Raw genomic sequence first — 14,752 nt, 5'->3', positions numbered from 1 at the left:
AATTTTTCTATTTTTGCTATAAGGTTAGAAAGCAAAGACTGCAAAATTTCTATAAGATAGAGACATAGGATACTCATTCGTAATGGCTCCTGGGATGGCCACAACACAAAAAAGCCAAAAACCTATAATCTATGAAACCAAGTTTGTTCTGTCTTGCGTGTAAGGACAGAGAGGGACAGAAAGAGGAGTGCAGTAGAATTTTCCTGAAGGGACTGAAGTCTATTCACAAAAAAAAAAAAAAAAAAAAAAAAAAAAAAAAAAAAAAAAAAAATAGAAAATGGATGCAGGAATATGGAGGGGGGGAAAAAGGAAATTCCAGAGACTGAGAAGGTCAAAGAAGAATGTCATGTTTTAGAACTGTTCCACACATCATGAAAGCCCTGAAAATTTGAAAGGATCCTGATTCAAAGTCCAAAGGGCACACAGAAAGTTGAACCAAATAGCTATAAGAAATGGCGGACATATATGTAATTTTTTCCAGTCTAAAATGAATCTGAAATATTTTAAATGAGTCACTCTACTTCAGTGCAAAGAATTTATTTCATTTAACAGTCTAGTGTTCCAGAAAAAGACAAACCAGAACAATCTCAGTGGGATCACCTATTCTCATAGAGGTATATTTCAGGAACAACACAATGCTCACTGCCCCTGGTCCCACTTCAGGAAGGGATGTAACAGACTCCACTCATAGAGGACAAGGGGAAAGTGGTCACTGTGGATTTCATACCTATGGGGTTGATCCAAAACCCAAGGGAGTTTAAAACTCCAGGCATGCAGCTTGCAGACACAATAGCAGCGGGTCAAAGTACCACCGGGAGATTTTGAGCAGAACTGCAAGACAGCACAAACTCTGTTTTAATTTTAACATGCTCTGACTGACAGCAAATGGGTGAACCCACCTTGCTGAAAAAAATATCATTCAGCTCAGTCTTTTCTCTGATCAGTAAGGAAGAGATCTTACTCAGTTAGTGTGTTACCACCAGCCAATTAACCACTCCCAAACCATGGCTACCTGCTCAGAACCCAAACAGCCTGAACAGAGTAGTGGAAGGAGAAAGTTAAAAGATTCTCTCTATCAATGTGGCAGGCAATATGTGGAAAATGGAGAGTAGAAAACCAGTGACTCCATTGATTTCACTTATCAATCCTGCACAAGACACTGGAAGGTGAAATTAAACCTTATGAAAAATTTTGGTAATGGCAAAGGACATTTTTCCTTTGTTTTACTTTTTAAAAGACTTGGGAAACAGTGCCAGCACTGCCAAGTGTCACTTAACACATTTTTGGGGAAAAAAAACATTAAGTGGAAAATGAGAACAGATGAAATGCAAGCAAATCATGCTTATTCTGCTTTGACAAATTAGAGATGTGATGGAAAGGGCTTGACAAAATCACCATTACTTATCAAGCTGATATCAGGCTTGCATGGAAATTGCACTATTTCTCCTACAGAAAGAAAACTTGGATGGGACCTGTTTTGATGCTTCCTGCACTCAAAACAGACTTTTTGACTGCTGAAAGCCCCTTGTAATGCCTAGGAAATAGACTCTATTTGTAATATAGCCTGAGAACAAGCATATGGTGGTGAATAAATTGTGCTAACATTCCCTTTCTGCCCGAAATGTAATGGAAAATGACCTCGAGTCATAAAAAATAGCTATGAAGATCACACACTTAAACCTATCTGGTTAAATTACCTGGACTTCTGCTAATGCTGTTGCATCTTACCGAAGGCTCATCATGTGCAAAACAGATTTTGAATTAGATTTGGAACTTTCTGCAAGAAAACTTCCATACAGAATGAAATAGGCAAATAGGCATCTGAAAGCTTCCAAACTTGGTGGTGTTATTATCCACCCACCAAGTCAAATTACTAACAAAAGAAAAGAAAATATATAATACTTAGCAACATACTAGACAGTTTCAATAATTTTATATATCATGGGATGAATCTGGCTTTGTGAATTACTGTTGTCATGGCAGCAGTGTCATGGTCCCAAAGGGAAATAAATCCTCCTAACAAGTTGTGACAAACCAGCATAACAAAGAACAAAATGACTTCAATCTTGCTCAAGGATTATTGATTTATTATTTGAAACTCAGAACTGGTTACTGAAAAATCACTACTTTCTCTTTTTTGGGAGTGTTTTCAAGAGCAGGATGGCAGATAATTAAGATTTTCTTTACTGAAGATTTTCTTTTCTATTTCCACACAGCATAAAATTCAATCTTAAAAAGAAAAAAAAAAGTGCTAAAAATAGGCATTTAGTTTATTTAGTTCTGGTTGATTTGAACAAACAGAGCATATTCTGGAAGAACTGGAAAGAGGCAAAACATTTCTTTTAAAACAGTCCAGTATCAAATTTAATTTCTCATTCATTGCCAGTGGAAAGAGGTGGGTAAGACAAAGCTTGTTACAGCTGTGTTTTCACATGAAAAATTGATCTGCACGATACAGACCCAAACAGAAAACATGTCTGATTCAGGAAATTCTACATCTATTTCAGCATAGGGACATCTTGGAGTGTGTTGCAAGTAGAAGAACATTAGGGGAAGCATGTGCTTTTTCTAGTTCTGCATCCTTCTCAGACACTCTTCCACCAAAACACAGATGGGAAACTAAGATTCAGATTTTAGGAATATTCCTTTTTCTTTTTTCAGCAATTACTTGTTGCTGGTCCTACTTATGCACCGCCATAAAAATGCATAACATAGTAAAAATGTGATCAAAAGTTACTTCAAGGCACTTGGACAGTTTTTGAGGGAATCAGAACCTCAGGTTATTCTTATTTCTTGTCTTCCAGGTGCAAGTGGTGGCACAGACAGAAAACAGGTGGACTCAGTCTACCAATAAATGACCTTGTGACCCCAAAATTTGGTGATCTTTGATAGTGGGATGGTCTACACTGCACCAGACTTGCTGAGTTCCAAAAGGATTCACCTCTCTCAAAAGGGAAAAATCATCTTTGGCCAAGATTTGTTTCTGTGGCTTTAAATGAGATGCGATGGGAGAGATGGATATCATCAGGTTTAACAGTGATAAGGCATGGAGTGACAGGCCATCCACTCATACCAGTGAGCCAGAGACAGCAAGAGATGCTTAGAGTCCGTAGGGGTTATGCAGGTCCAGAGGAAAACACATGAAGCACAGCACCAAGGAATTCTAGACACTCCAGACAGAGTCATAGTGCACTCAGCTTGGGATTCCCCAGGTGGAACTAGAGACTTGCACTTGCCTGCAGGGCCCTGATCTTATTGGCATCACAAAAACTCATGGAGTGTCAGAATGGAAAGATACAAGCTCTTTAGGAGGTACAGGTAGGGAAGATGAGAAGGTGGTGATGCCCTCTATGATAACAGAGTGCATGGAACTCCACCTGGGGATAGATGATGAGCTGAATAAAGAGTTTATGGGTCAGGATTAAAGGGAGAGCAGGGGCATGATTCTATAGTAAGTCTCTGATTATTAATTATGATTCTATAATAAGTCTCTGAGGCTGCCTGAACAGAAAGATTGAGCTGATGTGATCTACAGTTCAAGAAGAGTGGCCTGATGTTCACATATCTGGGTTCTCATGAGGAGCTTCAGCTACCCCAGAGTTCTTGGGACACGTTGATAACAACCTCCTCTGCCAAGTGATAGAGGAGCCAATGAGGAGAGGTGTTGGGCTGGACCTTTTTGTAACCAGCCAGGAGAGGCTGGTGGGGAACGTGAAGCTCAAGCCCAGCCTGCACTGTGGTGACCATGAAATGGTGGAGATTGAGATCCTTTGGGCAGTGAGGAGGGCACACAACAAGCTCATTGCCCTGGACTCCAAGGAGGGCAGACTTTGGTCTCTTCAAAGGTCTCCCTGGTAGAGTAACATGGGATAGTGTCCTGGAAGAAATGGGAACCCAAGAGAGCTGGATGATATTCAAGATGGATTATTTTCTCCTTCAGGCTCAGAAACAATGCATCCCTACAAAGATACAAAGAAGAAATCAGGGAAGTCCAGGAAGCTTGCATGGATGAACAAGGAACTCCTGGACAAACAGTATGCTGAAAGAAGGGACTGAATTCCTCCTTCTGGGAGGAATACAGAAAAATAGCCCAAATATCTGGAAGATTGTTAGGATAGATAAAGCAATGGCAGAAGTAAACCTGGCCAAAGACTAACAAAAGAAAGACTAGGGAAAATGTGTTCCTCTCAGGAAGGATATAGGAGACCAGTGTACACAGACATGGAGAATGCCAAGGTAGTCCATGGTTTTTTGCCTCAGTGTTTTACCAGCAAGTGTTCCAGCCACACTGCTCAAGTTGCAGAAGTTGAAAGCAGGGACTGGGAGAATGAAGGAACCTGAAAGTAAACAAGTGCAAGGAGATACATCTGTAAATCCTGAGAGAACTGGCCAAAGAAGTGGCTAAGCCACCCTCTGTCATATTTAAGTCATGGCAGCTTGGTGAAGTTCCCATTGACTGGAAAAGAGGAGACATAACCCCCATATTTGAAAGGGGTGACAAGGAAGACCCCAAGGAACTATAGGCCAGCCAGTCTCACCTCAGTGCCTGGCAGGATCTAAGAGCAGATCTTTCTGGGAACTACACTAAAGCACGTGGGAAATAATGAGTGACTGGTGACAACCAACATGATTCAACTGAAGGCAAATCATGCCTGACAAAATTGGCTTATTGTGATGAGGTTACAGCAGCTGGGGATAAGAGAAGTGCAACAAATGTCATCCACTTTGACTTGAGAAAGCATTTGACACTGTTCTGCGTAACATCATTGCCTTTAAACTAGAGAAACACAGATTTTGATGGATGGATGAAAAAATTGGGTGGATGGTCACAGACAAAGAGTTGCAGTCAACAGCTCACTGTCCAAGCGGAGACCAGTGTCATCTATCATTCTCCAGGGGTCAGTATTGGGACCAGATCTTTCCAACATCTTCGCCAGCACTTTGGACAGTGGGATTAAGTTCAACCTCAGCAAATTGCCAATGACAGCAGGCTGTGAGGTGCAGTTAACACACTGAAGGGAAGGAATCCCATCCAAAGGTATCTTGACAGGCTTGAGAGGTGAGACAGTGCAAACTTCATAAAGTTTAACAAGGGCAAATGTAAGATCCTGCACCTGGGTCAGGGCAGTCCCAAGCACAAATACAGGCTGGGCAGAGAATGGGCTGAGGCCACGCCTTGAAGATGAAAAGCTCAGTATGAGTCAACAATGTGCCCTTGCAGCCCAGGAAGCCATCCTGGGCCGCATCAAAAACAGTGTGGCCAGCAGGTCAAGCGAAGGGATTCTCCCGCTCTGTTCTGCTCTGGTGAGACCCCACCCAGTGTCCAACTCTGGGTCCCCCACACAAGAAAGGCATGGACCTGTAAGAATGAATGGAGAGCAACTAAGGAGGTCATAGGGCTGGAGCACATTCCCTGTGTGAGACTGAGAAACCTGGAGTTGTTCAGACTGAGGAAGAGAAGGTCAGGGAGACCTTTATGGCACCTTCCAGTATTTAAACAGGGCCTACAAAAAGGCTTGAAAATGGCATGTAGGGACAGGACACAGGAGAAGCTGAAGGAGGGTAGGGATGGATAAGGTTGGATATCAGGAAGAAATTCTTAGCTATAAGTGTGTTGAGGTACTGGAACTGCCTGTCTAGAAAGGCAGGGGACTCCCTATCCTTGGAGGTGCTCAAGACTGGGCTGAATGGGGCTCTAAGTGAGGGTCTCTAAGTAACCTGGTCTCATGGAAGGTTCCCAGCCCATGGCAGGGATTTTGGAGCTAGCTAGGTCTCTTCCAACCCAAAACATTTTATGGTCCTGTGCTACAGGGAAAAATGGGCCTTTGACCTTTGCCACTACTGATACTTCAACAAAATTCCAGCATCTGAATTTCCTGCTGAAGTTATACTTTATTTCTCTAGAGAATCCCATCTGGGGTGAATCAGACTTCTCTTCTAAATGGCCTTCTGTGGTACAGTATAATCCTTTCTGACACTGGCTTGCTAAATTAAAGAACGGTCCTCTCAAGGTAGAGGTCATGTTAAGATCTAATCTAATAAGTGGAATCACAATAACTCAAACATCCAGGAAAGCCTGGTTTAATATGGAATTGATTTGATATTAAAGACTTAGATTATTCTGAATCTGAAACAGAATATCCTCAAATAATAAACATGTTGACTATTGCAATTATCTGTGTGCTGAAAAGCCTTCCTTTTTTCCAATTGTGCTCCTAATTTAATTTACTTTGATGATCTCTCATTCCCCTCAAAAAGCCATGCTGACTACCAAAATTTTATTTTGTTTGGCAATTAACAAAAGTTAATTCCATTATAGCTGAGGTTGAATATAATTATTTTAAATTAATTACTTGTTATTCCAAATTGGAAAAGTAATTAGCAGGGTAAAATAAAAACATTATGCTTGTAAAGATATCAAAACTTTTTTTTTTCTAATTCATTGATTCACAACTGTACAGGAGCCTTTTATTCACTGCCCTTGGGTAGAGCCTAATAATATTTAAGATAATTCTTGTAGCATCATGCCACTGGTCTGGCAGGTCTTCTGGTTAAGGTTAAGGAAAGTCTATCTACATCAGATAGAGATGTCCTGTGATGATCTCTTCCTGCTCAAACCCAGCTCTGCCACAGCTCCTTCTGCCTTAGGTGACTCATTTGCCCTTGGGCTCTGAGTGCTGCTGGCTCAAAGATTAAATGGAGTGCCAGCAACGAATCTATGAGATATATACCTGCTCCAGATTAACAAAATAGCCGTTTTGAAAGGCTAAATCAGAGATAAAACCTCAGCTGATGTTTTAGTTCAATACTGCCAAAAAGAGAGACTCCTCATATTTTAACTAGCAGACTCAGTAAACCATGTGCTCAGCCGACACTAAGACTCAGCCATGTCCCTGTTTAAGCCTCTGTTTCACTCAATTCCCTGTTCTGACAACACAGGATTGCTAACAGAGGAGGGCACTCCTTTCTGCCTTGCCCAGCCCAAGGACCGAACTGAACAGACTCCCTCTGAGTCTCTCTAGGCTACTGCAGACAGAAAGTCCCAATGCCTTTGCTTCCTGACTTCCTCCTCGAGTCACTGGACCGCCTAAACCTTCACAGGTTTACCAGGACTTGTCACACCCTCCAGGTGTAATGAAGCAAGCAGACTTTTTAAAGCAATCATTTTGAGAGACGTCTCAGCTTTGCTCCCATTCATCTGTGGCAGGTTCTTTTATTGATACATGAGTCAGAGAATCAAATGTGCAACAGAGAAAGCAAACAGCTGTTGAGCACATTTGGAGAAGGGAGGAGAAAGGATGGCAGAGACAGGAACCATCTTAACTGCAGAATGCGCCAAAAAGCATGAAACCTATGAAATGAAGAAAATTGCCCACAGCAGAGCATCATGGGGAAAAGGGACTGATGCCTCATGAGCAACTGATAGCAATGGACTGAGAGATAAGACTGAACTAAAATTAAAGGGTCTATTATGTGCAAGAAAAGTTGCAGTTGATAATTCTCAGCTAATAATTTATATAAAGTTTTACATTCCTCATTTAGGGATAAGCATGATTTTCCTTAACACACGAAGAAGGAAATTAACCCTACAGAATTTTGTATGAGCTTCATCCCTCAGCAAAACTGAAGTTTGCTTGTGCACTCCTACTCTTGTTGTTTTCTGAGTGCTCTATGAGCTGTCATACATTTAAATGCAATATTTTATCCTGTTTCAGTTCACAAGCAACAGATCCCCAGCCTCACAGGAAGAATCTGAGTATGCTGGCAGCAGTGATGTGGTATGCATTACTAATAATTCAAGTAGTTTGGACAAAGAAAAGAAAAGGCCCTTTTCTAAAGGGCCTAAAAGATTTCCTCCCTGGAGAGCAGGAGGGGACAGACAACAACACAGATAAAATTTAGACCTTAATGAAGAATAATTGTGCAAAGGAATTCAAGTTAACAAGAAAAAAAGAGCAGGAAAGAGAATGATATCAAAATAACCAATTTGCAAAAGTACAGTTGAAGTGTCAGTACTTTTCATTTGGTTTCCAATCTATTTGTGACAAAGTTTAACTTTGAGCATCTTAAAATATGATAGTGGTGCCAGCCTAGACAACACATCAGCTTGACATCTCTATGTTTGTTTTTATCTATATCATGTTTCAGTAACTCAGTCTCTGGGGTACTATTCCTGATTACCTCCAAATTGTTATAATCTGAAAAGGTTATTGAACTGTACCCTGCATGTAACAGCAGAAGCTATACTTCACTGAGTATTCTGAGGCTTAATGAGTGTTCTTAATGAGCTTTCAAAGATCAAAACAAAGTAACTACCTCATCAGCACACAGGAAAAGTGAAATTAAAGTAGGCAATCAGTACGCATGTGGGTGATTGTTCATATGCATTAATTTCATCTGCCTTTTCCCTACATGTTCCTTACAGTTCTATAATGAAGCAATTTCAAACCAGATATTTAAGGTTACATTTGCAGCTACATTTTAAAACTACCAATTTAAACTACCGTTTAAAATTCTAAAGAGCCATGTCCATCATTTCCAATTTCAATTAAATATAAAAAATATTTATAGAGACTGTTCCTGCTTCTACCATTACACTATGGCAAATTGAATCATCCACTAGATATACTTCAGTTGATCAAAAGAATTAGAGTCAATCACTTGGAAATAAGGAGTGAGAGACCAGTGGGCCTGGCAGTCCAGCTTAGCAATATTATGTTAACTTTGCATAATTTTCTTCTGGAAAGAAATATTGCTAATTTTGTTCGGGAATTTTTAAATGTGTCAAGTACATCAAAACAAAACATTGTGTCTAAAGGTTTTCTTTTTCTTTCAGAATCTTGTATTGTAGTAGATCTACTCTCAGTTCCATATGTTACATATGTTCCATTATTCAGTGTTGATTTTTTCGGCTGCATTTCCTGTTGCATACTTCCACCAAGAGACTTCAATATCAAGAATCGCCATACTTTTCGAAACTGGATACTGTCATGCCTCGGTTTCCTTCCTTGTTTAGAATGCACTTTATCTCTTCAGCTGAAGATGGCAAATTTCCTTACAAAATTCTCTTACCAATTACAAATTAACTCCACCCTTTTCTTTTGAGCATGCAGGTAAACCTTTTCCTGCACTGGAAACAGGCTTAGCAGCCATTCTTGACTTTCTCCTGATCTACATCAAAATACTCTAAGATTGCTACCAAACTAGTTTCTAAACTTCTGGCTGTGTTTGCTGCTGTACAGAAAATTTCTTGGTTATCTATGTGGCCTGTGGTTGTGCTTGTCTGACAGAGAAGCTTGGTTGCTTTGCACAGAGGACACCCCAGTTGGATCCTTCTAAGTCTTAGTCCAGACTGGGTGAAACTCTTGGCAGCACATCACACAACCGCATCAATAAATGAACCTGAAGGAAAAAATACATTTTTATTCTCATCACTGAAACAACCAGGAGTGCAGACCTGAGGAGAAAATAGTTACAGATGAAAACAACTCCCATCCAGAGGCCTAAAAAGCATGAGCTATTACTGAGGCATTTCTTCAGGTATCAACTAAACTAGTAAGAAATTTTCAAGGCAGTATTTCATCAAGGAAAACTGACTATGTGGAAATTTATTCATTTCAAAGTAAGTTTGCTTCAGAAAAATATTTTCAGAGCTAAAATACACTTTGATATAGCTGAAGAATTGCTTTGACCTTTTTAGAAAAGGAACATTTTTATCTGCCATTCAACAGAACTCATATTGGTATAGTTTTAGAGAACATAGAATTATCATTAAAACAGAAACAAAACATCTTGTGTCACCTGAAAGGAGTTTCTAGGGTTTGTTTCACTGAGAACACTGAAACATATTGTTTTCATTAGATTTGGTGACAGACATGACCTTTTTCTTACTGTGCATTTGCAGATAAAAACCAAGATCCCACATAGTTCAAGTCTTTATTGTGCCAAAATACACTAATGAGGGAAGCTGCAAATATAATACCCAATACCAGTATTCCAAGCATTAAGGATCCCCCCCTTGCTTTCCAGAGGATGAATAAAGAAACAGACATTTAATGCTGCTTTATGAAGCCATGGCATATATTAGAAGAAGGATCCTAAGTAGGTGCTACTCACTTGCATTCCTTGCTGCATAGGGGTGGCCATAGGTCAGACTGCAGACAGTAAAGTAACTCTGGCTCAGAATTCATGAAACAACTATGGTTCGCATGAATTACTGAAGCAAAATGCCATACCATTTGCTTACCCATATACAAGACTATTGCTTTACTTTAGTTTACATTTCTCTTACAGGACCTCACTTCTGCAATATTTAAGGTTTCTGGAAAATAATGGTTAACTTGAATTTAACTCCTTCAGTAGTAAAACATGCAAAAAGCATTGGGAATATGTGAGCTGAGTCTATAAAAAAGTGTGATTTAATGTAGCAGTTCACAGTAATTTCTAGGTATTTGCTTTCAAGACTTTGTTTTGCCAGAAACATTCCTGGAATTTAAGAGACAAGGATGCTAGCCTATGCATACCTACTCCAAATAAGGAAATTTAGTAACAGAGAGAAAGACTTTTAGTGCATAAAGAGCCTTGGCCTGAAATGTAAGTTATATCTTGGTGAAATCCATTCTTCCCTATTCTGCTGGTAGGAAGAAGAGAGGCAGGTCAAAGGAATGGAAAATTCCAAAATGTAAAGTAAATTATCTAGCTAAAAAAAATATCTTTTAATGATGAAAACTGTAAGAAAATCAGGAAGGCAGAGATGCATGTGATTCTTGGTAAGCAGGATAATTCCCAGCAAAGCTGAAAGGAAGCTGGTACCCTAGAAGCAGCCAAAGCAATAAGGACAAAAGCCACTAGGAAACACCTTGCTGGGAAAAAGAGAACTAGCAAAAAAGCCCATGGAGCCAAATCCCCAGGACCACCTGAACATTCAGAGGTAACTGTGACCAGAAATGGCCAGGAAATGATTCCTTGTATTGCTTACATCCTGTAGCCAAACTGAGCTCATGTACATTGTTACAAGGCAATACTCCAAACAGCTGTTAATAACAACTGCACTGATTCCAGCAGCACAAAAGAGAGCCATACTAGACTTCTGTACCTACACAAACTACTGCCTATTTGCTCTGTACTTCCTGAAGAAAAGGGCATTTGCTTCACAAATACACCTTGCTACTTGCTTCATCTGTTCTCAAAAGAATAAAAAGAATACTAATGCAGTGGGAGAGATGGGAAAAATCTCTGGAAGGTTTGAGTGATGTTTAATAGTTACAGCCATGCAGATTGCAGTATCACAGTACATATTGCTTATGGACACCCATAAACACTTGTGGTTTGATTGCCCAGCCTTGGTTTCTGAATGCTTTTTCAACTCCTAGGCAGCTAGATGATCACTTTTCTTCCTACATCAGATTGGAAGGGTGATGGGCATCTGAACACCGCAAGGCAGTAAAAGATGCTCAGTGTTAAAGTTGTCCTAAGACAGAGGCTGTGCCAGCAGCTTTGACCACAGGTAGCTGCTGCACAGGCTTACACACATCAATGTGCTCCAGTGTTTCAGAGGCTCTCAAAGGGGCCAGCTCCCCTCCTGCTAGGGTGGAACGCATGGAACACATTCCTGTAATGGAATACATTTAGCATGTGATTAAACTCTGGAGAGCTTGCTCTCCATGTCCATCATGGGTCTGCTCTCATCACAGAAAAAAAAGGAAGCTGCCCTTCCTGTCTGTTCTGAAGTAAGGCATCAGCTGACATTTTTACCCAGAAAAGAAATAAACAGTAAAAACCAATCCTTAGAAGAGAGGTCCTGCAAGTCAGGGTGATATTGACCACTGAAGTGTGGGAATATAGTGATGGGAATGCTGCACTCCCAGGACTGCACAGTGAGGGAGAAGGAGGAAGTTGAACAGCTGCTTTGTTTTAAGACATATATTTATCTAGTTTGTCAAAACTTCTCAGCTCCTTACTACCCTGTAGACCCTGAGGGGGTGGATGGAAGAATGTCATGACCAGCTTCAAGAAACTCATAGCCTTTCTGAGAGACAGACAATGATGTTCTGAGAAATGGTCTGCATCTCTGCTGAACTCTGACTAATGGGACAAGAGCTAATATCAGCTCATGCAAAGGGGTCAAAAAATACAGATCCAGACAAAATTTACCCAACAACTGGTGGCGCAAAAAGCTCAGAAACTGACTGTTATAAAATGAAACTGCAAGTCTGCCATTGAGAAGGACAGCAAAAAGCCCTCTTTCCAGTCACTTCAGAAAACCAAATTCAATATCTGCAGCTTTGACAGCAGAACTCTGCATTAGGCCATTCCAGGTTGAGAGAACTCTGGATCTAAAAGCCAGAAACCCCTCAAAATCACAACCAAATTAAAGCAGGAGCTTTCATTATTGCATTCCTGTACATCTAGGGAATGCCATTTCACATATATCGTTCAAATTAAAACAGAATCTTGTTTTTGTCCGCCAGAATTGAGCGGGGTTCTACCAATAACAAATGTGTTCACAGTGATAATTTTAAGAGTTACCACTAAACATTAGCTTCTGAGGAGAATCTGTTTAAATAAAAAAAAAATAAAAAGGAGTTTATTCAAGCTCTTAAATGGGCAGTGTGAGAGACCTTAATTTAAAATGATGCTTCAGGGTCTTTATGTACACACATTTATTATCAAGGCTTGTACTTTTTTGAAATGAACTAACATGTTTACTTTTGCAAATCTTGTTCCAACTAAACAACTTTCATAGGGCATTTCCTTTTACATACACTTCTAAATAAAGTAGTCCTCTGCCCTGCATCTCCCTTGATTCTTATCAGATGCCTGAAAATGCCATATACAGTCTGCACTGGACTTCCCAGGCAGGACAGTACAAAAGCCCTAATTATGACAAGTTTTAAATCATAAGGATCAAAACTATCTTAGGAAAAGTAGAACAAGTCAATAAACATCAGATAATATCAGACGGACAAAACATCTAAAATCTGTTTCTGTCCCATTTTACAGTGAATAAAGGACTCTGCTGACACAAGAAATAATGACATGAGAGAATAAACTTCTTAGTATCTAAGATTAGAAATACAGATTTCTTCTTTTCTTCACCTTTACATTGCACCAAAAGGTTGTATTTGTTCTTACTTCTTTTATTTAAACACCATGGTCCCCCTGTAAGCATCAAGTTTTTGTCAGAAATTTATCTCTACCATTGAATTTCAACATGTACAATCACCTTAACCATGTGTCTCCCATAGAGCAGTAGGGAGCCTTTTGGGTGCAACCCCAGTTTCATGCCCTACTATACCTGTATCAAATTGAGGACCTTTACTCTTGGTACAGAGGAAAGGGGAGAAATCAGTCTGAGCTCTAATGCCATATGGTGTTCTTGCTTATTTTCCCAAGTACTGGCCTTAAATGCCCATACGAAAATACAGACACTATACAACCTCACAAGGCTTGAAATATACAATCTATGATTATTATATAAATGAAAGTTTTTTCTTAACTCAGGCAAATAATTTAACTATGATGTACCTCAATTTGGTTAATTTAGGACTAACAAATATGGGTAGGGACAGGACACCTAATGAAGATTAATTGCTTTCAAATCACAAAACAACCTTAAATTAAGGAAGCCTTATAAGTGAGCAATCTTATTTTTGTTGATTGTGTCATTTATTGTAGAGCTCTTCCATTCAGAAAGACATAATATTTCTTTCATTAAATTTTTACTCTAAATAGTGGTTTGATTTTCTACTGAAATATAAAATTATGCTTTATTGGCTAGAAGATGTGTTCTACCAATTTGTGAGATTTGTCATACTTGGCCATAAACAGCTTGAGCATATTCTCTGAAAAATGCCAATTTTAAGTTCCTTTGAGGAAAAACAGAAGATGAGGTATAATTTTGCCAGCCTCCTGCTGTAAATCATTTCCTTATTGGTATTTGCACTCCGTTTTGTGTGAAGGGTAGCACATGAAAGTAAATAAATATTTTCAAATTTTCTCTGCAGAATGCCAAGTTTACTTGAACTATTCTTATTCACGTCTGATACATTGAAAAGTCAGTGAGCAATGTTAGCTAAGCCAGACGCACTTGAAGATGAATTATTAATACATTTCAGGGATTTTCCTGTGAAAGATGTATAACAAAAACTTTGAACTGTCAAGAAGAGAAATATCTTCAATTTAAGGGCACTTTTCCTATTTAGCTTCTTGCATATCTTTTCCCAATATACATAATGACTGTCATAATAAAAACACATTTAAAATTTAGCCAGGCACTTACTTGTGTAAATACACAACTAATAAGTTTTTCAAAGGAAACAGAAGCATAAATTCCCTTTGTAGTTTCAATCTTCAGATACCTTGAAGTGTATAAAAGTTGGTCTAAAATTTTCTTGTGTGGGTCCCCATGTTTAGACATTTGAAATCATCCTTCAGTACTTAGCTAAAGCCAAGTTTAGAAAACTTGCCCCATTAGGAAAATAAATCAGCATGAAACATTCATGTACTTGAGCAGCTTTATACACCAGGCTCTCTTGTTTAACCCTAAATGGCACCATCCTGGCAGGCATGCCCACTCATAATAAAATTTCCTGGATGAAGCATAGCTAAACTAAGAAATGCAAAGTCAGGGAACACAGACTTTGCAAATTGCAAGCTCCCACCCCTCAAACCTCTTTATTCTCATTTTTGGTCAACAAAATCCACAGCTATGTTTTCATGCAAATATCACCCTTTCTTTGAAAGTGCGGAA

Source organism: Ammospiza caudacuta, chromosome Z (assembly GCF_027887145.1).
Source record: "Ammospiza caudacuta isolate bAmmCau1 chromosome Z, bAmmCau1.pri, whole genome shotgun sequence".
NCBI classification, from domain to species: Eukaryota; Metazoa; Chordata; class Aves; order Passeriformes; family Passerellidae; genus Ammospiza; species Ammospiza caudacuta.
This window is presented reverse-complemented; position numbering follows the sequence as displayed.